At 39.3% G+C, this 25,688-nt stretch overlaps 1 long non-coding RNA gene across 1 annotated transcript in view; it reads right to left on the bottom strand.

Moving 5' to 3' along the window:
• The window catches only part of LOC131897046 (uncharacterized), a 40,212-nt gene extending 17,600 nt beyond the window's left edge, over positions 1-22,612 (bottom strand). The window contains exon 1 of the long non-coding RNA XR_009375568.1: positions 22,402-22,612. This is a non-coding gene — a long non-coding RNA (uncharacterized LOC131897046). The remainder of the gene's footprint in view (positions 1-22,401) is intronic.
• Between the last annotated feature and the right edge of the window lie 3,076 nt (positions 22,613-25,688).

The following is a 25,688-nucleotide window of genomic DNA, read 5'->3' as shown; positions in this document are numbered from 1 at the left end:
TACAAAACTCACATAGGGAAACCTTCTTCTGAAATACAGATGTAGCTATTAGCATCTAGGATATGACTATTTGAGACCATTGAATATCCAAGGATAATCATACTACAATCCACAGACCCAGAGAACCTTAGTAATAAGGAGGTCTCAAGGGAGGACACATGAATCTCCCTGGGAAGGGGAAATAGTATAGATATTGAAAGTGGACTGGGGACAGTGGGGTAGGAACAGAAGGGATGGGGCATGGGAGGGGAGAGTTGGTAGATGACTGGACTTAGGAAGCAATTGGGGAGCGATAAGGAAACCTAGTGCAGCGGAAACTCCCTGGAATCTTTGAGAATGACCCTAGTGAAGACTCCTAGTAATGGGGAATATAGGGTCTGAACCATCCATTTTCTATAACCAGACAAGTCTTCCAGCAATGGGACTGGAAAAGCAATTCAGCCATAAAACCTTCGACCTACAATCTGTCCTGCCTCCAAGATGTGCTAGGATAATGGTGGCACAGACCTTGTGGGAGTGGCCAACGAATGACTCGTTCAACTTGAGGCCCATGCCATGAGAGGGAGCCCATGCCCAACATGGTATGAAACTGCCAGGAACCAGGAGCTGGACATTCCAGAGATTCAGAATATAACCTAACACAACTGGGAAAAAATTCAATGAAATGATTACTGGTGATGTTCTGCTGTAGTCACAGATCAATGCTTAGCCCAATTGTCATTAGAGAGGTGTCATTCAGCAGCTGATGGGAGGAGATGCAGAGACCCACAGCTAGATACTCAGTAGAGCCAGGAGAAACCTGAAGAACAGGGAGAAGGATTGCAGGAGCCAAAGGGGTGGAGGACATCATAAGAACACAGTCCACAGAATCAACTAAGCTGGGCTGATAGGGGATCATAGAGATTGAAGAGACAAACTCGGACCCTGTACAGGTCTGAACTAGGTCCTCTGCATATACGTTACAGCTGTGTAGCTGGGTGTTCTTGTGGGACTCCTAGTAGTGGGGAGCGTCTCTGACTCTTTTGTTGGCTCTTAGGACCCCTTTTCTCCTACTGGGTTGCCTCATCTAGTTTTCTCTCTGGATGAGGCAAAACTGGTCCCTAGTTTGGTCCCAGTCTTATTGTAATGTGTTATGCCTTGTTTGGTTGATTTCCCTGGGAAGCCTGTTCTTCTCTCCACTTCTCTTCTTCTCTTCTTCTCTTCTCTTCTCTTCTCTTCTCTTCTCTTCTCTTCTCTTCTCCTCCTCTTCTTCTCTCCTCCTCTCTTCTTTCTTTTTTCTCTTTCTTTCTTCTTTCTTTCTTTCTTTCTTTCTTTCTTTCTTTCTTTCTCTCTTTCTTTCTTTCTTTTTCTTTATTTCTTTGAAGGGAACCAGAGGAGACATGGATCTGGTGGAGAAGGGAGGTGGCGGGGGACTGGAAAAAGCAGAGGGAGGGGAAACTGCACTTGGGATGTAATGGATAAGGGAAGAATAAAAGAGAAAAAAAAGAAGCCCTACCTCAGTTCTGGAGTCAATCACTTTATCCTTCCACTTTGACTTTGACCCTTGGCTGTCTTGTAAATAGCCTGCACCTGGATTCCTTCATCTGTGTGCTTAGTCAGCAAATGTGCATCACTAGCCTGGCTCTGCCTTCCACATTTACCTGCTTGTTCATAGGATAAGGTTTTGTGTGCTGCAGGATCCCAATTTACATTAGATCTTGCAATTATATTTACTGGTTTTCAAGGTTGTATTTTTGTTATTTAATATACTGGATGTACATCAGACAAAAACAATGAAAAGAAATGTGTTTTAATCAGTTTTAGAGTGAATATGGAGCCACTGGAAGAAGAATGTGAATAGAAGGGACATGAATCAGGTCTGCCTTAATGGGAGCAAGATACATGGACATAGAGTGGACTACTGCTTCCCTGACCTGGCTTATACATTTAGTGTATTACTAGATTCACATTTATATCATCCAAATGCCCATGTCCTTGTGGGAAATGTATTCATAAGTCAGTCAGAATATACAAAATATATCACCAGTGGTCTCCTTGGATGAAGGCTGTTCTGATTAGTTTAGGCTGGGATTTGACAGAAATCAATGATGGAGAAGTGCTCACCTGTGGGAAGACTGGTAACATTTTGTTTCCATGAATGATCAAATGGCTGCAGGCAAATTGTAGTAGTGACTGAAATTAGACCTTAGGAGTTTGCTCACATTACAGGCTACTTGAGCCTTTTCACAAGCTTTGTGAGAAGTAGCTGTTTCCCTGTTTTTACTGCTTGAAGTGGCAAGTGACTGGCTCAATGCATCTGACAGACATCTGAATGTGTATCTGCACACGGTCATTATACCCCAAGAAAACATGATGATGTAGTGAAGACGGTCTTCAGACCTGTGAGAGCAAAGTTTCATTCCTGATAAAGCGAAGTGTGGGGGCTCAGGAGCAGACACTCATGTTTAAATTCCAGCCTGCACTATGCTTTATTGTCTTTAGCACACAGAATTTCAGTTTCACCACTGTAGAATAGGAGTAGAGACTTCTCCCTAGCCATGGGGTGGTCCAAATAGGTAATATGCATCAAATTGCTTTGGAAGAGTTTGTGTCCTGGACACAGAAAGCATACACAGAATGAATGCAAATACAGCAGCATTGGGGTATACCAGATGGACTTCTCAGGATTTTCAGTTAACAGAAAAACAGCAGAGAACCATTTGACTTTAAATTCCACAGTAACTTAACAGTGAGCTGAAGTAAAAGATGTTTACCTATATATGTTCTTTACAAATGAGGTTCAACATACAAAGAAAAAAAACAGTTTTCTATTTTGTTACTTTCTGGAGGTATATTTAACTACTGGGAATTTATTCCAAGAACCCTCAGGCTCATGAGAAAATGTGGCTATTTGCATATGGGACTTCAGAGATTTCTTCTATAGCTGCTGTTTTCCTCAGACCCTCAGGGTTGGAAAAGCAAGGTTATTTTGGGCCAAGCAAGTTGTATTTGTTAAAAAACAAGGAATATATAAAAAGTTGAAACAATAAAATCAGTTTAGCTAGATTCTTGCCTTGATGCTGCCTGCCAAAAACCCTGTGGCCTTGGCTCCATCCTTAATGACATCAGAGACCTCAGCACCTGATGGAAGGGACTGAGTTACTTTCTGCTGACCAGACAGTTTCCTAGTTTTCACTCTTCCACTTAGAAATATGTTCTCCTTTCCCAGGTGTCCTGGAGTCTGTCTATCAATATACATGGATCTTCTCAGTCTAGACAATACCTTGATTGCAAAAGTGCCTCTCAGCTGTTCTCTTTCTCTGATTGATCTTTCTGGCTTGATGTTCTGGAGTCTCTCAAGGTATGATCATTTGCATCAGTTTCCAATGGTTTAAAGTGGTGTGTTCCAATCCAATCTTAGTGAGATCCAACTCTAGCTCCACAGATGGATTGTCATATTTCTGATCCAGTTCTGCCTACTTCAATAAATATTCCCCAATGCCTATAGTTGTTAATGGTATCTCACATCTCCAAATTACAACCATGCTTTTTCTTACAGGTAGAACTGTAGCTGGAGTTTTCCTGTGTCCACATGGCTCCTGCAGCCACTCAGACTCAAGTAAACACACAGAAGCTTGTATTACTTATAAATTGCATGGCCGTGGCCGGCTTCTTGCTATCTAGTTCTTATATTTAAATTAACCCACTTCTATTAATCTATAAGTTGCCATGTGGCTTGTGGCCTACCAGTACTTTACATCTTGCTACTCATGGCAGTGGTGGCTGGCAGCATATCCTAACTCAGCCTTCCTGTTGCCAGAATTCTTCTCTCTGCTTTTTCTGCCTATACTATACTTCTTACCTGGCTACTACCAATCAGTGTTTTATTTATCAACCAAATCAGAGCAACACATTTACAGCATACAGAGCAATATCCATAGCATAGAACTTCATACATGTACAGCCTCGCTGTCCCTGCACCACTGTGAATGACGAGATCAATAGCTTGTAGGATTCCTACATATGATTCTCTTTGTATCTTCTCACTACCATTTCACCCTGCCAGCTCTTATCAGATGGCTATAGGCACAGCCCCCTCCAGTGGAACCAAGGCTAGAATCTCTTCTCATTTTCACACTCTGGGCTCATATACATGTTAAAATGTTTCTTTGCAGATGGAAATGGTCTCTAACACCTGAAAATCACAGCCCCACCACTCATGTATCTGTCTTTTATATATTTTGTCCCTTACATGTGATGACAAGAAGCCAATACAGTTCAATATACTGTCCTCATTTGTCACAGCTCTTTAGCCAACATTTTATAAAAAAAAGAAAATGATGTGCCAGTGAGCACCAAACTTGCACTTAAATAATGAATGAATCAATAGCTGTGGGGGTTCACAATTTTCACCAATGACTATGGCACTGTCTTTGAATCTTGGCCACCCAAAGGGTTTGGTTCACTTTGGAAAGCACAACTGAGGTTCATGGACTTTCCCAGCTCCTACAGCTTCCCAATATCAGAAAAAAAACTCTCTCTGCAAGAAAAACAGCAGGCATGTGTCTACAAGCCTGTCTACAAAAGGATCCATTATCCCTGGAGCCAAATGTCACTGCTGGAGAGGCTTCCAAAAACTGCCAAAAAGAACATTATTAAAAACAGTAATGACAATAATAATGATCATAATAACACATATTAAAATTTAATTAATGTGACACCCAAGATCTGTAGCTCTGGGAGGGTGTCACTCTTACAGCAAAAGGGAAAAAATAAAGCAAGGCTTCAGTCCAAGGGGAATATGACACAGCTTGGGCCCAGAGACAAACTTTAAGTGTCTTTGTGGGGGCAGAAACAGAAAAGGACCTCATCTGGCTGCAGACCAAGACAGACTTGGGGTGAGAGTTCTGATTTTCAGGGACACAGCAGAGAGAGGAAGAAATATATGTATTAGCCTTGTTGTCCTCTTCAACATTTGAACTCAAAGAATGTAAAATAGGAAAGCTCAGAAAGAGACAGGGAGGAGACCTCCCCTAAGGCAGTCTGAATATTATACACTGGGATGCTACAAGGAACAGGGGTAGATGGGTGAAAGTCGGGGCTCCAGCTATGTCTACAAGCAATGATCAGACACTTGGGGTGTGAAAAACAACAACAACAAACTGATTGTGTGGACACTTGCACCATTTCCACATATCACAATTCAATGACTCTAAAATGATAATAGCTAAGGAGAGGGATAGCTTTAATTAATTGTGGCAATGTTATGTGGTGTTGGCAGAACTGGCTTTGGAAGTCTGACAGATTGGGTCTGGGTCATGCCTTCGGTGATCACTATGGGAACTTGACTCTGCCTGTAAATTCCCTAAACTTCCATTTCATATTATTAATTGAGAGCAATAATCGAGTATATTAGTCAGGGCTCTCTAGAGAACTAAAACCAATTAGAAGTCGCATGATCTGCCATCTGTAAATTGAAGACCTAGTAAAGCAAGGGGTAGAATTTAGGCAGAGTCCAAAGGCCTAAAAAGCAAGGTCACTGACGTCCATGGATAGGAGAAATAGATGTCTCAGGTCAAACAAAGATTTTCTCATTTCTTCTTCTATGTGTTCTACTCAGGACCCCAGTGGAAGAGATAATGCTTGCCTTCATTGTTCAGGGTGATGTTTTACTTGTTGTACTGACTCAGATGCTGATCTCTTTCAGAAATATTTCCAAAGGTATACCCAGAATACTGCTATCTAGCATAGATAGCATCCCTTTAGTCGGTCAAGCAAGTGCACATTTTTAACCCTCACATAGAGCCTATCCTAATAGAAGATGCTCAGTGGTTTTAGCATCTGTTATTCAACAAAATCTTATCGAGTGGTATAGGATAGTTGACACTTAAAGTCAACTATGCTATATAGAATTCAATAGACCTCCAAATACATAGGAACTGGATTTAATGAACACTTGCAAAGTAGGTCTGTGTAACCATTTTTAAATCGAATGAATCTGTGGGCAAATTGATTTCAAGACTGAGAGCTTGGGAGACAGAGCCTTGCCTGCCTGATATCTGAGGGTGGAATGGGGCTTGGGGAAGTAGCCAGAGGCAGATGATCAATCATTTCAATATTAATCATTGTTTAACCTTCCTCTCAGACCAAAACCTCTCTGAGGCTGAATTCTAATTTTTGGCAACATTTTTTTCTGGGTGTCAATTTTTTTCATTAGCGCAAAAACTTGAATCTATATTCTGATCTTCATCTATAATAGGTAAAGAACATCACTATTTTTTAAAATTAATAATATAATGCATGGCTATGACAAAAAAATCAAAGTATTAAAATGATATACAATTACATTTTCTGTTTTTATCATCAAACATCTAACACCCCTTTCCATTAGCAGCTAATAGTTCTTTTCTTATCCATAATTTTCTCATGTGGTTTAAATATTTGATTTAATTGATGCCACCACACATGTGACAAGCATCTTTGACCATCAAAGTATACTACAGGAGCAATATTCAGTGTGATCAAATGTACATGACATGTTCTTCATTTTCCTGACTACTTTATTATCCTCCATTTACAGTTTTACACATAAAACTTCTTTATGTTCTCTGAAGCATCAGGTATAATGACCACCTGAGCAGGATTGACCACCATGTGTTGTGTGATGTGTGATATCTACTAGTGGCCTAGACAGTGACAGTCTCTTTTAATATATTTTCCTCATCCTAATAACACACTAGTTTGCCCCAATTCTGATCCCTTTATCTTGCATCATACAAATGCAAAGATCTTTGGTGTTTGAACATTTGGGTTTATTTATTTTTGAAAAATGAAATTGGTGTGCATTAAATGAGAATAATTATCTTGTGTTTTATGAACACATAGCTATTCAAGTTTTTCATCACTCCAAACACTAAGTGGGGATCTTTTTTTTTTTAACTACTTTATTCTCTTTATTAAAAATCACCTTTAATGTTTCCATATCTACAGCCACAAATAAGAAAAGCTAACCCACAATTTTGATTTGTTCAATGATTCTCCAATTAAAGTGTAATAAAATCCTGCTTGGGTATTTCTTCTTCTCTAAACTATGGTGATATGTGACAGAAGTAAACGCAAATATCCAACTCAGAGTCAGTGGTATTTGGACTTGAAACAACAGCGTATGGTCCACCGGCTAGTCCTCTACAGTATAAGTAGTTATTTCCCCATCATGCCATTGTGAGTCTGGCAAATTATATTTTGGCTTTAAGACCCTATTATAAAAACTCTTAAAATTACAAATTCAATAGATATTATATATCTTCCGTATTCTACGGAAACCAGATATTATACCAAAGGAAGGAGCAAGTTACTGGGTCAGGTAGGCTGATCCATGACACCCAGACTCAGCATTTGTGTTGTTCTGTCTGTAGGCTGGTGTTCTCCAGACACACAAAGAGAAAGGAAAACTATTTCAAGCAGGGGAAAAACTTCTGTAAAGGCATGGAAACATGAAACAGAATGCTCCCATTGAAGAACTCTAAGGGCTGAGCACTTCACAGGCACTTACCCTCTTTCCCTTCGACTAGGTATGATGTCTTTATTAACAGGTGTCCCCTGCAACAAGGAGCTTCTCTGACCAGGACTGAGACTGTATTACTGTATGAGTAAAGAGATAGGTATTTAGGAGACAGCTCAATGCCATCTGTACTTAGCACAATGATAGTAGCATGTTCTATCTAACTGAGGGAATATTGGCAGGTGAAAAATGATAGGTGAAGGAGAGTCAGTTGTTTTTAGAGGTGTGGCTCATGGTAGATCACGGCCATACCCCAGAGGGTGGCCCCACACTGCTATGTATACAGTCTTAGTCAGATTCAGTGGGTTAAAAGAAAAAGAAGAGACACAAAGTTGGGAAGGGGATATGGAGATTCAGGAATAGTTGGGGGGGGGGGTAGATGTGATCCAACTACATTCTATACATGTATAAAATTCTCAAATAATACATAAAAATGTGCTTTACAAAAGAACTCCAAGGGGTTCTGCTGGAATCTTAGCATCCTGCTGGGGAGTCTCCAAACTCATTCTAAAGAACTGGGTCTAACCTGGTAGTAACTGAGTATGACTGACATATTTGGAAATAGGGAAGTGACAGCATTAGTTTATATTTTACTAAGTTGATTTTTCTACATCTATTGAGTACATACATCAGATACATATTTAAATAATTAGATAAACTAATATTATCAAGAATTGGGAAATAACTTAAGGTCAATTTGAACTAAGATAACTCGGCAAGGAACAAGCTGAAGGCATTGGAGGCTTGTTACAAGAATTCTGAAGTAGCTGGTATGCATAATAATAAATAACTAGAAGGCACTAGTGGGATTGAGGGCAAAACAGGGAGGACCAGTCAGCAGATATCCTTAATGTGAAGAGTTGAACCCCAAATAATTAAAATGACTCTGTCTAGAGAGCTAGTTTAAGGAAACAAAACGGGTAGGAATGATGGATCAACCACAGTGGATGGTGAAGGTTTGGCAGAATGTTAGCAATCTTACAAGGGTAACTTAGAGAACATGAGACTCAGCAAGGTAAGAAGAGGCATTGAGATAAATGTTATTTGGAAACAGGCAAAAGTAGACTGAAATAAAGTGGACCATGGAGTCTGGGGAATATGTATATTTGTTAAAATAAAGTTGCTTGATACTGGGCAAGTGATCATCATGGGTCCTACATGGCTTATAATGCATCACATGTATTTATTTATTTATGTTTCCATGATAAATTTCTGAGGTAGGTACAATATTAAATCCATTTCACAGAGTAGGGAATTAAGTAAGAGAGAAGTTAATAATTACTCATTAGATATATAGATTCAAAATCAGACTCAGGCACTCTAGTTCCTAAGGTTTGCTTATAATCATTCTTCTTATATATTCTTGTTATAAACAGGAGCCTTGCCCATGTTTAGAATTTAGTATATATCAGTTACATTGATAAATAATCTACTATTTACTAAGCCAACAAGAAACCAAACTAATAATGGCATGCAATAATGGCACTCTTGATTAGTTGTTTACACATCTTATTCCTCATGCTCACATATTTTGCACATATTTTGAAATGGATACACTGTTGAGGTCATAATGAATTGAGTAACACAAGTCACACTGATATCTGGGACTCCTTAAGCCTTCATTCCATCTTGATTATCACCCAGAGAACAAATTTATTATGTGGCATTATGTTGCTAACTTTTTACTCTATGACTGACAGAAATACCAATGGCCCATGAATACACAAAAACGTCCAGCATCATTAACTGTAACGGAGATGCAAATCAAAACTACTTTGAGGTGCCATCAAATCTTAGAAGTGTGATCAAGGAAACAAAATATGACAAATACTGGTGAGGATGTGTTGGGCAATAGGGAGATGAATCCTAATACTTTCTTGGTAAGAATATAAATTAATCTCACTGCTATGAAAAATAAGTATGGTTGTGCCTTAGAAAACAGAAACAAAAAGGACCATAGGATCCAGCAATGTTGCCTTCTTCTGTACCCCAAGAAATTAAAATGAGTGCATCAGAGAAATCTATACACAATTGTGTTTACTGTGCTGCTATTTGTGATAGCTATGTGATCCACCTAGGCACCCCTCAACAGATGGATGAATAAAGAAAATGTGGCAATATTCAGCCATAAAGAAAAATAAAATCACGTAATTTGGAATGAAATAGATGAAACTGGAGGTCATTGAGTTAGGCAAAACAAACTAGACTCAGAAAGATAAATTATTAGGGGTTTTTCTCATATATAGAGTCCATAAAAAAACAAAATACATGAATGCAGAAGCAGGGGTATTAGAGAAGAGGATGGAGTTCAGGGAGTTAGAAATGGTAATGAGCAGGTGAATATTATCAAAGTAGCTAGTCATCATGGAAGAAAACACCATGGTGAAACTCATTGTTTGGTGCAGTTAATATATGCTAATGATATATATGGGGGTAAAGAAAGGTTGTCTCTGTGCCTTGGATATAGGGCTTATTGATTGATTTAACTTACATACATGCACTCACTCAAGATTAACGTAGTTAACTGGCTTACTAAAAATCAGTATTCAATTTTTATATTTTTGATATATTGAGTTTCTGAGAGAAAAATTCCAAAATCTTCTGCTGTCTGCATTTATCATTTATTGTTATTGCTCCTTTTTTCTCTTTCAAATTTATTTTGTGGCTAAATGGTTTGATGGATAGAGATTTAAAATTGTTTTCTGATCTTGATGAATTGGCCCTTTATCATAAATTCCTTGGTTCTTTATTTATTTTATATATTTTTGATAAGTATTAATGCATCTGTGCCAAATATCATTTGATTAATATTTTCTTACTGTATGTTCATTCTCTTACTTAAAACCTTCACATATATTTTATTAAATATGCTCAATGAACTGTACACAGCGAAACCTGTGGAGAGCTCCCAACCATACATACAAAATCCAAAATTCTTACCATGGATTACAAGTTTTGAATACGTGCCCTGGCTAGCTCTTAGGTGCTCTTTCCCACTGATCTCTTTCTTGCTGTGTCCAATCATTCCCAGTGATCTAATTGTTGCTTATAAACATGCCAGAAATGTTTACCCACAGGTCTTTCACTTGGCCATCCTTTCCTTTACTGTCCAGAGTTCCAACTATCATGTAATGCTCCTGCCTATGTGACAAGCCATCGATGAGTTTCTATCTACCGTAAGGACTCTACAGTTTTTCACTATAGCTTTCTGAGGCTCTGTTTTTCAAAAAGACATTTTGTTTGTTTCCCAATCACAACCACGTTCTGTTAAATAAAGTAATTTATTTTCTCACAATTCTCTAGTTATAAGTCCAAAATCAAGTTGCTGTCAGAGATGATTTCCCTAAAAAAGCTCTGTGGAGGAATGAATTCCTCTGTCTTCAGCTTCAGGAGGTTACTAGGAGTCATTTATGGTTCTTGGCATCATACCTTAGCTGCATTATGTGGAGAGCCTATTTCAAAATAAACATACTATGAGTTTCTGGGTAGATGGAAATTATGTAGGGACCCTATACAACCCACTAAAAACTTATTTATACTGAATATTATGTACTTTTTTTTTAACCACGGCTTCATTCTACTAAGGTTCAATTCTATAGTCATGTAAACTGATCTCTTCTGTTCCCTGGTATATGCATACTGCTTTACAGATTATTATTTACTTATTTTTAATTTTAAGGATGGAAAGTATAAACAAAATATTTAAAATAATTCTGGTGATACTTTTTGTGATTACTCAGGTTTTTAGAGCTATTTCTGCACTTTATTTTGAATTTTCTATTTAATGTCTTTTTCAAGCATTTAAACAATATCTATCTATCTATCTATCTATCTATCTATCTATCTATCTATCTATTATCTATTCATTGTGTGTGTGTATAGGCACCATGTGTGTGCAGTGCCTGTGGGAGCCAGAAGAGGGAGTAAGATACCTTGGAACCAGAGTTACAAGCAGTTGTGAGCCAGCCACCTAATGTGGATGTTGGAAACCAAACACAGATGTTCTTCAAAAACAGCAAGCGTTCGTAACAGCTGATCTATCCCTGTAATCCTTGTTCAATGTTTTTATTGCTTGACTGTCATCCTCCTTCCATCTTCTGCTAGAAAGACTTAGTGTTCTCCAACTCAGTTTCCCTTTCCTGGTTTTGAAGTGAAATACTACTCATCATGATTAATTCATGGCTGCTTTTAGCCGCAGTAGACTTACTTGCAGTCTAATATTGACCAGCAACTCTTGTCTTTCCTTACAACACAATCTGCTATGTAAGTTCTGCATTGTGTTTAAACCAGTTGAAATTGATACCACCACAATTTTTATTTTACAATTAGTAGTAAAAATATCATTGTCTGATATGGAAAATGGAGATTCTGAGAATGTATTTTTGAAAGACAAAGAAAAAAGATGAAATATTTCTAGGTCAACAAATTTAAGCCAAGATTAAAATCTCTTCTTCAAGATGAGAAAATGAAAAAATGTCTAAATTCAAATTGTCACTAGTAAACAGATAGTTAGGCTTAAATAGAATAAATTTAACTTAAAGGTTAAAAGGCATTTCAACATGAAACATCTTCATACTGGGAGATCTCATGGCTCATGTCATAGCTGAACAATTATATTTCATAGCACTACAGACAGAACATATGTGGTATGTATTACAAGAGTCATTCTGATTAAGACAATTAGTGGTTTTATTTGTTTGTGATTATTCTTTTATTTGGCCTTGACATCTTTTTTCTGCAAGACATTTTTAAATGTAGCACTTTTGAGTGAGAGCTTATGAAAATTGATTGAAAAATATCTCAATGTTGCTCTTACTTTTGAATGATAATTTATTTGTCTCTAGAATTCCAAGTTAACAGTTACTTTCCTCAATTCTTCAAAGATAATATTTTGTTGTTTTCTGGCATCTATGACTGATGGCATAAAGCTCAGCGACAGTCCATTTGTTCTTTCTGGAATTAGTCTGAGTGGTTTTTTTTCTCATTTGTCTTTGGTTCTCTATGAGAAATTTTTTTCAGGGCAATATTAGAATTTCTTTGTACTTGAATCGCTAAGAATTTTCACCCATCATGTAGAAGATTCCTGTTTTTTTTCTTTTTTTTCAATGCTAAAATCCCCTGCACTCAGGCTTCTTCAACTATAAGCTCCTAAACTCACTCCCTCTTCTTTTAATTCTTCCTCGATGCACAGTGCTCAATCTGTGGGTCACAACCCCTTTGAGGTTTGAAAGACCCTTTCACAGTGGTCACCTAAGGCCATTGGAGAACATAGATATATACATTATGATTCATAATAGTAGCAAAATCGCAGTTATGAAATATCAACAAAGATAATTTTATGGTTGGGGGGGTCACCACAACATGAGTAACTGTACTAATGCCTCACAGCATTAGGAAGATTGAGAACCTCTATCTTATATGTATGTTGGACTTTCTTGATCTCTGCTTCTCTCTCTTTGTGCTGCTCACTTCTTTCTACCATCCATAGTAGTGTCCTAAGTTCTGGCATGAAGATCATGTTGTGATATCTTTTAACTATAATATCTAATTTTGATTAAATTTATTCTCTCTAAACTTAAGTAATTATTAGTGAAAATTTTATTTTTGACCTTTTCAATTTTACCATTGCTTCCTAGAATATAGTATTAGCTTTATGTTTCCACTTTAATCTTCTTTATCTTTTAAATATATCTATTTAACATTTTTAGGTTTCTAAGATTGATTTGAATTTTGTGTTGACATTAATTCTCCTATTCTTTGTTTCTTATGACCTCTCTATGGTAGTTTGTTTCTTTGTGTGGTTGCAATAGTCTTAATTAAAAAAAAGCCCAACTTTTAAACTTCCTGTGAGAGCTACTGGGCGAATTTCCTAATTGTTTCTAGAGGATCCTGAGTTTTCTAAGATGATAATTGACTCATTTTCATATGGATGTATGAAGCTTAGTAGTTCAGTGTATGACTTCAGCTTTTCACTGGTGCCCATTTGCATGCACACCATCTTTGATGGAGTCAAGCTTCCTATACTAGTGAGAGATTCAGGAAGGACTCATCTGTTCAGGAATGTGCTATTCCTGCAAAGGTGCTGCTTTCATAGACCTAACTGAATTTCTTGTGTCTCCCAGAACCTTGCATTTCCCAGGTGTGAACAAAATGATGTTAGATCCCAATTTTTCCCTTATATCATTAACAGATGAGATTTCTTTTGCATTTAATTGTCCATTCCTCATGCAAGAATTTGTTTTTGAAGAGGAGTTTTTAAGGATACAGAGGTGGTTTCCTCTGAAAGGGTTGACCTCTGAGGGTAAATGGGCAGCCATGCTGGGTGGGTCAGAGTCTGGGTTTCAGCCATGATTGGCTTTGTTCTCAACACATGCCTTGGGGTGTCACCATGAACAGTGGTTCTGTCTTCCTTTTTCTTACCTACCCACAGTTCATCAATACTATTTGAAGGACTGGGAACAAACAAGGCATTCTTTTTAATCCAATCAAAATGTATTGGGAAATTAGTATGAAATGGTTAAAGCATTTCTCTATGGACAAGGAAAGCTTGAGCTGGCTCATCTGGAGGAGAAGGGGTCTAGAATGTCCTTTCTCTAAGGTCAAAACAGTTCTCACACAGTATCATCATTTTATAAATAAGAACAGAAAGGGAACAAGGGAATGGAGAGCATAACTCCTGAGAAATGCAGTTAGTACATTCTTCATGCACCAAGGTTTTGTGTACCAAGGTGATACTCAAGCTGCTTGCTCCAAGGGCCCTACAATTGATGATCTTCTTGAGATGACAAGTTGTATCCCATTTCTTGTCCTCAGTGGCTCTGATATTTGGCCCTGACTCTTGATTCTTGTATTAAATTTGCAATCATGTATGACCAGAACATTTAATCAAATGTGGATGTTTTCTGAATAAAACTTCATTATTCCCCCATGAAGCCTGGCATAACAAAGCATTATGTTCTGGTAAATACTGGGTAAGGAATGTGTGATTGCAGGGAGGTTTTCAAATGGTAGTTTGTTCATCTTGGGCTCTGAAGTAGAAACTATGCGCTAAGGGTGATAAAGCAGTAAGGTGGAAGGTCCCTGGTTGCTTCCAAGCTCAACAATTCCCTTACTTCTCTTCTGCTGGTGATGCTCTTCCCTCTTTCATGCATCTTGTTTAAGTGTTGGTTTATATACTCTGTAATTTTTGGATCTTTCATTGTGTGACTCTTCTTGAAGAGACATGAAGAAATGTTTGTTCATCTCAGCTAGGGAGCAAAGAAAAAGTTCCACCTGAGTCTGTCTTAGCAAATCTATGGCAGAATCTTTGGTGGAACTACTTGAAAGTCATGCAGGGAGACCCGGAGATGCAGTGCTTATGAGTTATCACCTATGGCTGGGTAGTGCTTTTAGTAATAAAACTGCTTGAGAATTACCCATATTCCCATAAGTATTCCCAGTAACCTCAGTGGTCTGACAAGCTAGATGGGTAGAAGCATTCCTTTGGTCTGTCATTGGTCCCCTATTTGGGAAGAATAGACATGTGTTCATATCACTGCAGGAAAAGTTATGTGACAGCTTTGTATTGCTATCCTCCATCATTTAACAGAATTGGCAACACACAATGGCTAAGAAATGAAGTCAGTCTAGGTCCCCATTAGTAGTTAAGGGGGTAAATGGGTGACATACATATGTTTGTATGCAATGGAATGTTATCCAGCCATTAAGAAGAATGAAATCCTGTTACTCTAAAAAAACTGGTAGGAGTCAGACATGACTATAGATAAAACAAGTCAAACACAGAAAAGTCAGTAGGGTATATCAAATGTGAGATATGCTGAGAAGCCAAAAGAAGTCCATCTAATTGTAAAGTAGTGATTGACAGAGGTTGGGAAGGCTGTGGTGGGTGGATAAAGGAAGACCAAATTTGATCAATATGTACTCTATGAATATAGAGAGACATTGAATTGAATCTTACAGGTACCCATCAATATGTCTTAGAGAAAAACGAAAGATCAAAGAAAGCCACAACTCACAAACTGTCCATCTAAAAAAGACAGGAAGGCATTCCTGCAACTGTGCTCTCCAGTGCCCAAGCCTCAGTGGTAGGGACTTCAGAGTGCTGGAGATCTTTCAGTGTGAAAGTTGCAGTGGGATCATTAGGCAGTCCCTGAACATAGACATGGTACAGTTTTTCTTCCTTTGCCTTCCTGATTACTTTTTTTTTAAAAAAAGTATCAAGACCTAATTAAGTTGGAATAACACAAATTTAAAGTATGCACTCTATTAATGGGGACTAGGTTGCAATGCAAATTTTATAACTAATTTAAAAAGAATGCCATTTCAAGACCAATTTGTGCTCCCCCCCTTCGAATCAGACTAGGGAAAACTAGTGCTTTAATTACAAACTAGACAAATACAGTCTGTGAAGTCCTGCTTAGTGGGTTCAGATATAATGAGCTTTCAGAAGGCAATGAGAAGGAAAATGATTATTATTTTTTTTGTGTGTGGGTTTGCTTTCTGGCACGTTGCTTGAATTTGTTTGGTGTACTTTTCTATCAAGATGTGAAGTCACTGTTTCAAGTATAAGGCTGAAGAACAGCCAGTCTCAATGTAGAGTACTTCGAGCCCTGGGCTGGATAGACTGAATCTTTATAATGAGTAATCCAGAGCACAGCAAAGCCCAAGCCCTCCAGTTCTTCCTCCGTACTGAGTGGCGAAGCCCTCTTGTCAACAGCAGTCAGTGTATTTCCTGTTCATCTGGAAATATGGTTTGTCCATATACATAACTGTGACATCCCTCACTCTGACCTCCTTTTATATTGTATTGTGGTGATATTTTATTCATGTTGAAATATGGTGATATTTTATTTGTATGTTAATAAATAAAGTTTGCCTGGAGATCAGAGGAAATAGCAAGCTATTTTAAGTAAACACAAAAGTCAGGCAATGGTAGCACACTCCTTTAATCTGAACACTTGGCAGGCAGGGTCTCTGTGTGTTTAAGGCCATACTAGGGGGCAGAGCCAAGCATGGTGACACATGCCTTTAATTCTATCACTTTATAACCATAGAGACCTGGAGGTCTGTACAGACAGGCAGTGACAAGGAAGTGAGGTAGCTGGGCTAAGAGCCAATGAGAGGGCAGAACAGCAAGGCAATAAAGGCACCGTTAGACAGGAAGTAGCTCACTTTGGAAGCTGCTGTGTGGTGAGGTAAGGTTAGCTGGTGGCTATCCCTGTTTCCCTGATTTCTAAGGCTTTCACCCCTATATTTGGTTCTAAGTTTTTTTTTTTTTTTATTTAATAAGACCGCTTAGAAATTTGTCTACATTGTATCTTGTTCAGTTCTCTGGGCATTTTTAATTCCCCATGAACTGAACACAGGACAAGGACATTTAGAGGACGGTGGTGCAAAAGTTGTGTTTCCATCTGTCATCAAGGTGGCTGACTGTGGAAATCCTGTGGGCCAGCAGCTCTTAGTCCAGTTTACTGGTATGCTGACTCTCTTCCCTTCCTGACTTCATGTTCTAAGAAGTCAGACCCCAGCATTGCTGCCTCAGCTCCCAGTACAAGCTCACACATAGAAACGGTTCAAAAGACATTTGCCAAAATAACAAACAACACTTTTTTCGTCAGAGTCAAATCCAGACTCTTCTGCACAGCATTCAAGAAACTTCAAAACCTGACTTTAACCTTTGGTACTCTCTTTATTTCCTCCTGTTCCCTGACAATTGCCTAGCAACCATACTAAAGCTATCATAATGTCCAAAGCAGACATGGGCTCTTTTTCTCTGTGCTCTTGCTGGGGGTGCTAAAGGTAAATCTTTAAGGTACATCTCTACTGGCATCTCTGGGATACCCTCCTCTAGCCAAGTAACTGCTAGGGAATGAATTTAATAACAAACAATTATGGATCGACTACTCTTTTCCAAGAAGAGCACAATGGTGCATGAAGAGTGCTTTTAGGTGGGGAACATGAGGCTGGAACAAAGGAACAGGGCACATCACAGTAGCCTGAGGGCAGCCAAGTCGGTCTTAGAAACACTGCCTATGGTATGTCTCAGGAAGAAAGGGTGAGCTTGTGGAATAGAGAATCAATAGATCTAAAAGCTAGCTGTTTCATTCAACAAGGACTACCTAGTCCTCATTCCTCTTTGTGATTTTTCTGGGCTCCACCAGCAGCAACTGTTGTGTGTTCCTTGTGTGACCTCTGTGCAAGGCTGGTACTCCACCTCTTCAGCTTCTGTGAGCCCTTTCTCTGTACCTGCTGGGGCAATTTCTACCTGATGTTCAAGAATTCACTGAGGAGTCCCCTTCTGGTAAGCTTTGTTGATGACACTCCACCTTGTTCACATGCCTATCGCTGCTCTTGCCATTTTCAATTATCTATCTATAAGTCAAATTCCCCCTATATCTAACAGCCAGATGAGAATTTCATTGAAAATGTCTGTGCTATAGAACCAGAGCCTTTAAGAGTGACATTGAGGTTTGCTAACTTCTCCAGATGATGTCATATATACTGAAAATCTTTTTTTTTTTCTTGGAGTCTCGGTTTCCTAAAACTAAGAGAATTTCCTAAGAGAATCTTTCCTAATCATCACAAGCTTTGTTGAGTGACTTACATTTTGGAGACAGACAATTCCTGACTATGAACTGAATTAAAAAAAGACAATGCTTCAAGGGGATAGTGTGGTAATATTTTATTTGTGCTTTAATAAATGAAGTTTGTCTGGAGATCAGAGGAAATAGCAAGTCATTTTAAGTAAACAGAGAAGTCAGGCAGGGTAGCACACGCCCTTAATCCTATCACTTAGCAAGCAGGATCTCTGTGTGTTCAAGGCCACACTAGGGAACAGAGCCAAGTGTGGTGACATACGCCTTTAATCCCAGTACCAACCATAGAATTCTGGAGGCCTGTACAGACAGGAAATGACAGAGCTGGCCAGGAATAGGAAGTGATGTAGCTAGACAGAGAGCAAATCAGATGGCAGAACCATACAAGCCTGGGTAGACAGGAAGTCGCTCTCTTGGAAGCTGTGGAGTTGGTAAGGTAAGGTTGGCTGGTGGTTTTCCCTATTTCCCTGATCTCTCTAAGGCTTTTACCCCTATATTTGGCTCTGTGTTTTTTATTTAATAAGACTATTTAAAAATTCGTCTACAGGGTAGGCTGGCCAGATTGTCTGACCTCCTCCTGTCTGCCCCACATGCTATCTTCAACTCTCAAACCAGATCCATCTGGTCTAACTTCTCAATTCCTGCCTTTCCAGCTGTATTTGCATTCTATGTTTATCCTGACTTAGTCTAGACCATCCTGGGAATTTATCTCTTGTATCTTTGATATTATAACAAGGGATTTATTTTATTTATTGGGTTCACTGTCTTTTAACAGTCTTCTGCCACCAGATTATAAGCAGTACCAGCACAGAGATCCTTATCAACTTTGTTAATTGATAAATTTGTATTTCTGTTACTCAGAATGGTGCCTGGCACTTGACAAATGCTCAATGAATGAATGAATGAATGAATTATTTTCTGATATTAGTATATTTTGTTCACTTTGTACTTTGGAATTTAATTCATGCATTGGTGCTCTCTCTCGTGTTTACGGATTTCAACTAAATAGTCCTATCGCAATATTATCTACCGACCAGCCATCTTTGCTAGCTGCCCCAGCTATCAGTCTCTTGTTAGACTACTGTTTCAGATGTACCCAGAACTAGTTCCTCCTTATAGCCTCAAAATATCATTGGCTATTCCTAATCTCTGAGTGATTAGGGAAGTACTGCTTGTTTTAAAAGATCATTTTGATGGAAGCCCAGTTCTTAGTCCTGTCTGATTTATTGTAATGCTGGGCAAGGAAACCTCTGCTTCTTGCCTGAAAAACATGGAGCTCCCCTGGGAAATCAAGATGACATGCATTGGAGGCATGGCCACAGATGGCCCTCATCACTATGTCTTCCTAAATGGTTGTCATTTGGGCAGCCAGTTGGGGGAGAGTTGCTGGCTTCAGAGGCTTTCTGGCTTACTAACAAGCTACTTGGCTGAATCTTTTTACCTTGAGGTCACTGGTTTGTAAATAGCCCAGATTCCTGGTGATAAAAAGTGCTTCTGTTTGACAGATGGGCTATAGCATGTCTGACAAATGATATGTTTTCAGGACAGGGTTTAGTGAAGGACTGCTTCTTGTTCTTATGTGAAAAAGAATCACACTGGCCTGACCTTTCCTTGTCTGTGGATGTGATCTCTGAGGTGGGTTGTAGGAGTCAGCCATTTTGAGGGTAGCCTGACAGCAAAGATATGGTAGATCTAAGGATGCCTGTACAAGATGGAGACCTTACGAACATAAAGAAGCAGGGCGGTAGTGGCACATGCCTTTAATCCCAGCACTCGGGAGGCAGAGGCAGACAGATCTCTGTGAGTTTGAGGTGGCCAGCCTGGTCTACAGAGTGAGTTCCAAGACAGCTAGGGTTGTTACACAGAGTGACCCTATCCTGAAAAATCAAACCAAACCAACCAAACAACCAAACAACCAAACAACCAAACAACAACAACAATAAAAAAAAAAACTTAAGAAGCCAAGGTGGAGGAGGCAGGCAGGAGCATGGTAAAGAGGAGTGAGGAGTAGACAGGAGATTGGGCTTCATAGCTCTTTACATATGCATTGTTTCAAACTGCCAGGAGATTCTTGGGTTAGTTAAGAAATTAAATTTCAGACCCTATTTTCATAATCTTTAAAAACAGACAATACTGTCTTCACTGTCGGAATTGACCTTCAGGGATGCCAGTTGTATATGAACTGTGAAGCACTAGAGAAATGGATACTAGATTGCCCACTAATTGAGTTCCTTCCTTCTTGTTTAAGGATCATGCTTTCTTGTTTAACCTGAATTTTACTTTAAAAGGCAAATCAGCTCTGCTCTCTTTGACTTAGACAGAATAGAGAGGTTGTAACTAGAGGTCATCTCTTGTCTAACTGATGGGCATCATGAAACCTCCACGTACAGATGTCATCTGACTTATTTACTCCAGATGCTCTGTGCTCAACCTGGAACAGAGCTTGTACACATGCAGCTGGTGCATGGAAGAAGTGGATTGCCCTTCCAGGTCTTTTGGAGTCTAAAGAGTGTGGTTTTCCCCATCTGCACTGGGATGCATGCTGGGTAGGGGTCTAGGAGCAGACAGGGAAAGTCAAACATACTTGGGTCAAATGTTAGGATAGACTACACTGCAGTGTTCCACTGAAGTAATTCTCTTCCCAGCAGACTTAGCAAACATAAGAAGTTCTCTGCAGTCACATTCCATTCCATTTATTCATTCAATTATTTGAAAATTATTAAGTATCCTCTGGTATCTATTAGCTAATGTTTTTCTACTAGAGCATGAGAACTCAATATGAACTAGTCAAGTTTGCTACATTTGTATAGAAATATTAGGGAAATAGCAAAGGATTATCTTGGCACAGTTGTGCCTATGTTACATGAGATTGAACCCTTATTGTGAGGGTTATGCTCAGCACGAATGATTTTAGAACTTTTAATAATAATTTTATTGCCTTCATTTTCTGACAATTTCGTACATGTATTTAATGCTTTCTGGTTATGTTCACCACCACCTTCTCCTCTTTTCTGCTTACCCTTGTGAGCTTCTATAATTCTAAGGAATTTCTACAAAAACATGCAGTTTGCACGAATTTCACTTCCAAGAATACTTTTCACGATATCTATATTAATAAGAAAGTAGAGAGGTAACTAATCATCTATTAACAAGAAAAATTTAATTCATAGCATATCCTTTGACAGGTAACCATTGTGCATTCTGATCCCCATCTCATGAAAAAAAAAGTGATGTTGCTTTGGGGCTGGTCAGATGATTCAGTAGGTAGGTGTGCTTGCCTCACAAGCATACAGACTCAAACCCTCAGCACCCATGTGCAAAACCCAACATAGCTGCCTGAGTCTATAACCCAGGCACTGAGGGAATGAGGTGGGCAGTGACAGGAAGAATGTTGGGGCTTGCTAGCCCAGTCTAGCTCCAGATTCAGTTAGAGACTTTGACTCTACAATAGAATAAAGTTCAGAGTGATAGAGCCAGACACCAGACATCCTCCTCTAGACTCTCCATGTATTTTGGGGTGAATTCTCTCTCACACACAGGAATGCACACCACACACATGTTCGTCATACATATAGAGGAAATTTAAGCAAAACATGGAGGCCCATAGATTAATTTAGAAAGGAAAGTTATATTAAGACATATTAGTTCCAAGTTATTAGAAAGTTGTGTTGTCCTTCTTGGGCAATGGTAAGTGCTTGGGTTTTGATCCTGAGCCTCCCTTCTAAAATAGAAATAAAGGTGACCTTGCAGGGTCATTGTGAATTTTAAATGAAGTAATGTATATTAAAGTGTATGTAGCAAATAGTACCTGGTCCAAAATTAGAAATTAATAATGATTTGTTTATCTATATTATATTCTAATGTGTCTATAATTAATATGTATTACTTCATTAATCAGAGAAAGTCCAATCAATATTACAAAAAGAAAGGGGGTAATAGTGCGCAGGCTAGTTCTCTGACAAGCAAGACATCAAATGCCAGTACTGCGTGTCTTCTCCACCACTGGCTAATAAATATTAGCTTAACCACAAAGCAATGGCCATGGGAGAATGAATTGTTGCAGGAGGTTTCATTTTTCTTCATAAGGGTCTTCAGAAGAGACTTGTGCATAAATCAGAAAGTCCTCATGTCCTAGAGAGACTGGAATTAGAGGGCAGAGCTCCACTCGTGTGTGGACTGTCAGACCTGTTCAGGAAAGGGCACTGTCATGGGTACTGGTGATTTCCCAGCAGAGTGGAGGTCATCTAGCTAGGGGTTGGAGCTCACCTCTTTATCAGCTTGTAGGAGATTTCCTGCATGGGGTGAAGGTTGGCTTGATCTCCTTCTCCCCTCCTAGGCTTTGAGTCCATGAAACACAGAAGGGGTTTCTCTCTCTTCATGTCTTCCTAGGAACTGCCACAAACCAACTGTTCTTCCCAAATTTCAAATTAGATGCTTGGTTTTGTACCTTGAATTCGTTTCCAGACCCACCCACAGAGGTGTGGTGATCTCATACAGCCCCAGAACATTGCACCTGGGCGGATTCCGTGGCTCTGCTTCTTCCTTGGGATCGTTGGCTGCTTTGGTCCATGAGGGTGGAGTGGGCAGGAGTGGGGAACAGGGTTCAGACATCTGTGGGTACAACAGAGACAGCTCTCCTGGAGACAACTTCAGTGAATCAGCTCAACTTCATTCCAGACTATAAGAAATATATAGGAATGGGGAACCTGGGGACAAACCCTAATCTGCATTAAGTGGCACAGTCCTATTACAAGGCTCCTAGCACAAGTCTTAGTTATCATATGTGCAGCAGGGGAGGCTTGTATAGAGCAAGAATCTGTACCAAGGCTCAAGCTAAAGATAAATCAAGCATCTGGCTTAAAACCAGCTTTCGGATATGGTCAATTCTCCTGGTCCAGGGACATTCTCCAGATAAGGGCATGTAGAGAGCAGGAAGTTTCACTGGGAGGTAGGGAGTCTCCATGTCCTGGAGCTTTTGGAAAAAACTGCCATGATAGACTGCATCCTCTGACCAGCCATCAAGACCTCCAACAGATTCCTCAGAGGTCTTGATGAAAACAGAAAGCAACTGCCTTGACTTTACAATGGGAAGTACCACACTGATACTTGACCACTGGTCACAGAGTTTTGTCATCACTAAATAGGAATGAAGAATCATCTATTATGTTCTTGGTAGGAGAACGAAATGAAGACTAATGAAGAAACATGTCTGCCTTATGCATTAATGATTATTTTTCTTTTACCTTGTCCATGTTCTCTTTATTCTTGATGCCTGACCACAACAGTCTTCCTTAAGTTTTTCTTGTGTTTTATTCATCTATTTTTTTCTTAAAGAAAACTTATTTTAATACCTGGGTGCTTTAAATTTTTATAAATGTCCTTATGTCTTCTTCTTATGTTAGATTTTACCCAAACCCAAAGCAAGTTTGTGAAGAGTACAGGGTTGAAAGGGAAAGAGAAAGAATAAAAAAAGAGAGAGAGAGAAAGAAAAACCCTGCTTCCTATTATGGTCATCCAGAGCTCCTTTCCAGACCCCACCATGGTCCATTTTCTTCTATATTCAGATACTTTATGTTATAGACTAAAATCTACATGTTCAAAGCTAAGATCCACAAACAAGAGAGAACATGCTGTCTTTGCCTTTCTGGGTCTGGGTTGCTTCACTTAGTGTAGTATTTTCAAGTCCCATTCATTTACCTGTAAGTTTCACATTTTATCAGCCCTAGATACATGTAAATAAATGGACTCAGAAGAGATAATGAATTTTGGAGGGAGAGTGGGGGACCATAAAGGAAATGGAGAGGAGGGAAGAGGGGTGGGGGAGCTGTAGATGAAGAATTCACACATGAAGTTCTCAAAAAGATTCAATTATATGTGTATATATTGAATTCTTTTTTTTTTTTGAAACAGGGTTTCTCTGGGTAGTTTTGGTGCCTGTCCTGGATCTTGCTCTGTAGACCAGACTGGGCTCGAACTCATAGAGATCCGCCTGGCTTTGCCTCGTGAGTGCTAGGATTAAAGGTATGCTGACACTACCGCCCTGCTCAATTCTATTTTAAAAAGAAAGACAAAAGCAAATATGGAAGCAAGCATGGCTCTTGTGAGGTGCTTAGTTGGACTTGTGTGTTTGGAAGCTGAGAGTGAGGGATAAGAAACTTTCTTTGAAGATGATGATAGGAAGAAGTGAAATCTGGGCTTGTAGTAACTTATAACAAATAAGTGATGTCCTTATTTGACCCATTTTCCCTAAATTAAGATAAGAAAAATATGACATCTAAAAATGGGTTCTGCTTATAAATTTCTGTGTTGAAAACAGAAAAATATCTATACTTTTTTTATATGTTATTATTTGAGGAAATAGTGAAGAACTAAATTTGTTGATCTTTGGATGTTAGACTGAGACCAAATGGCCTTTCTCTGTGCTGGCCTGCCCAATTATTGTGGCAGTTGGGGAGTGCTCTCGTAGGAAACCAAATAGAAGCTGGCCAGATGCATTGGCAAAGAGTGCCTGGAAGGCTTCTCTATTAACATAAATCATAGTGATTGAGACATCCTAGGGACTGAGGTCTTGATGGCAGCAGAAAGGATGTGCCAGTGTGTTGTGACAGGCTGCTGTCTTATTGTGGGGAGCACAAAAAGTGTATACCCCTCCTTATGCCCCACCCCCAGAGCTTCAGAAAAGACAGGAAATATGTCCTCACCACCAGGCTGGCTGAGCCATGGGCAAAGTATTATGCATTTGGCGTTGGACCAGGCAGCAATTTGATTATGATTTGGCAGGTACCAAGAATCCAAAGTAATTTTGATCCTGCCCCAATCACAAGTGAGTATGAAGTCATAAAATGAGAGAGCTGGAATGGCAACCATTCCAACCCCTCTACTTTATAGATGGACCAGACACATGGGCACATAGGAATAGCAGGATTTGGAGTGAATTGTGCTAAGTTGGGATTTCTAGCTGTTCACTTGCTGGTCATGTGGCCTTGAGCACTGTCCCTCAGTGGCCCTGAGCCCTAATCTGCTCATGAGTAACATGATCATAGCACTTTCAACTTCACAGAATTGAGGAGCCTTGACCTCTTGATGTAAAGTCCTAAGCAGGCCATCTGGCACAGAGACCCATGGCATATATCATGGTGAGAGCAACATGCGCCCAGAGACACACAGCTGGGAAATGGCAGAGCCAAAGTTTGGGTTAAATAAGTGTTCTTACCTTGAAGTCTCCTTACTGCATAAATAAAAATGAACATATATACTCTGACCTACTAGCATGGCTTGGAGAGAGAGAGAGAGAGAGAGAGAGAGAGAGAGAGAGAGAGAGAGAGAGAGAGAGAGAGAGAGAGAAAACGCTGTGGCTAAGAAAAGGAAGGCCATCAGAATATTATTATGCACTGGGCCAAAAAGAGTCTCTCAGATGTTCATTTCAGCCTTTCATCAACAAGCTAAGAAAAATGACCTCAAGTCATCACATCCATATCTTCCTAAACCAGGTTGCTTGGAAGGGAAAGACTACTGCTTCTTCCCCTCCCCCCTGCCCCCCAATGTTTTGATTA

Source organism: Peromyscus eremicus, chromosome 20 (genome assembly GCF_949786415.1).
Source record: "Peromyscus eremicus chromosome 20, PerEre_H2_v1, whole genome shotgun sequence".
NCBI classification, from domain to species: domain Eukaryota; kingdom Metazoa; phylum Chordata; class Mammalia; order Rodentia; family Cricetidae; genus Peromyscus; species Peromyscus eremicus.
The sequence above is the reverse complement of the archived record's forward strand: the minus strand, read 5'-3'. Positions and strand labels throughout refer to the sequence as shown.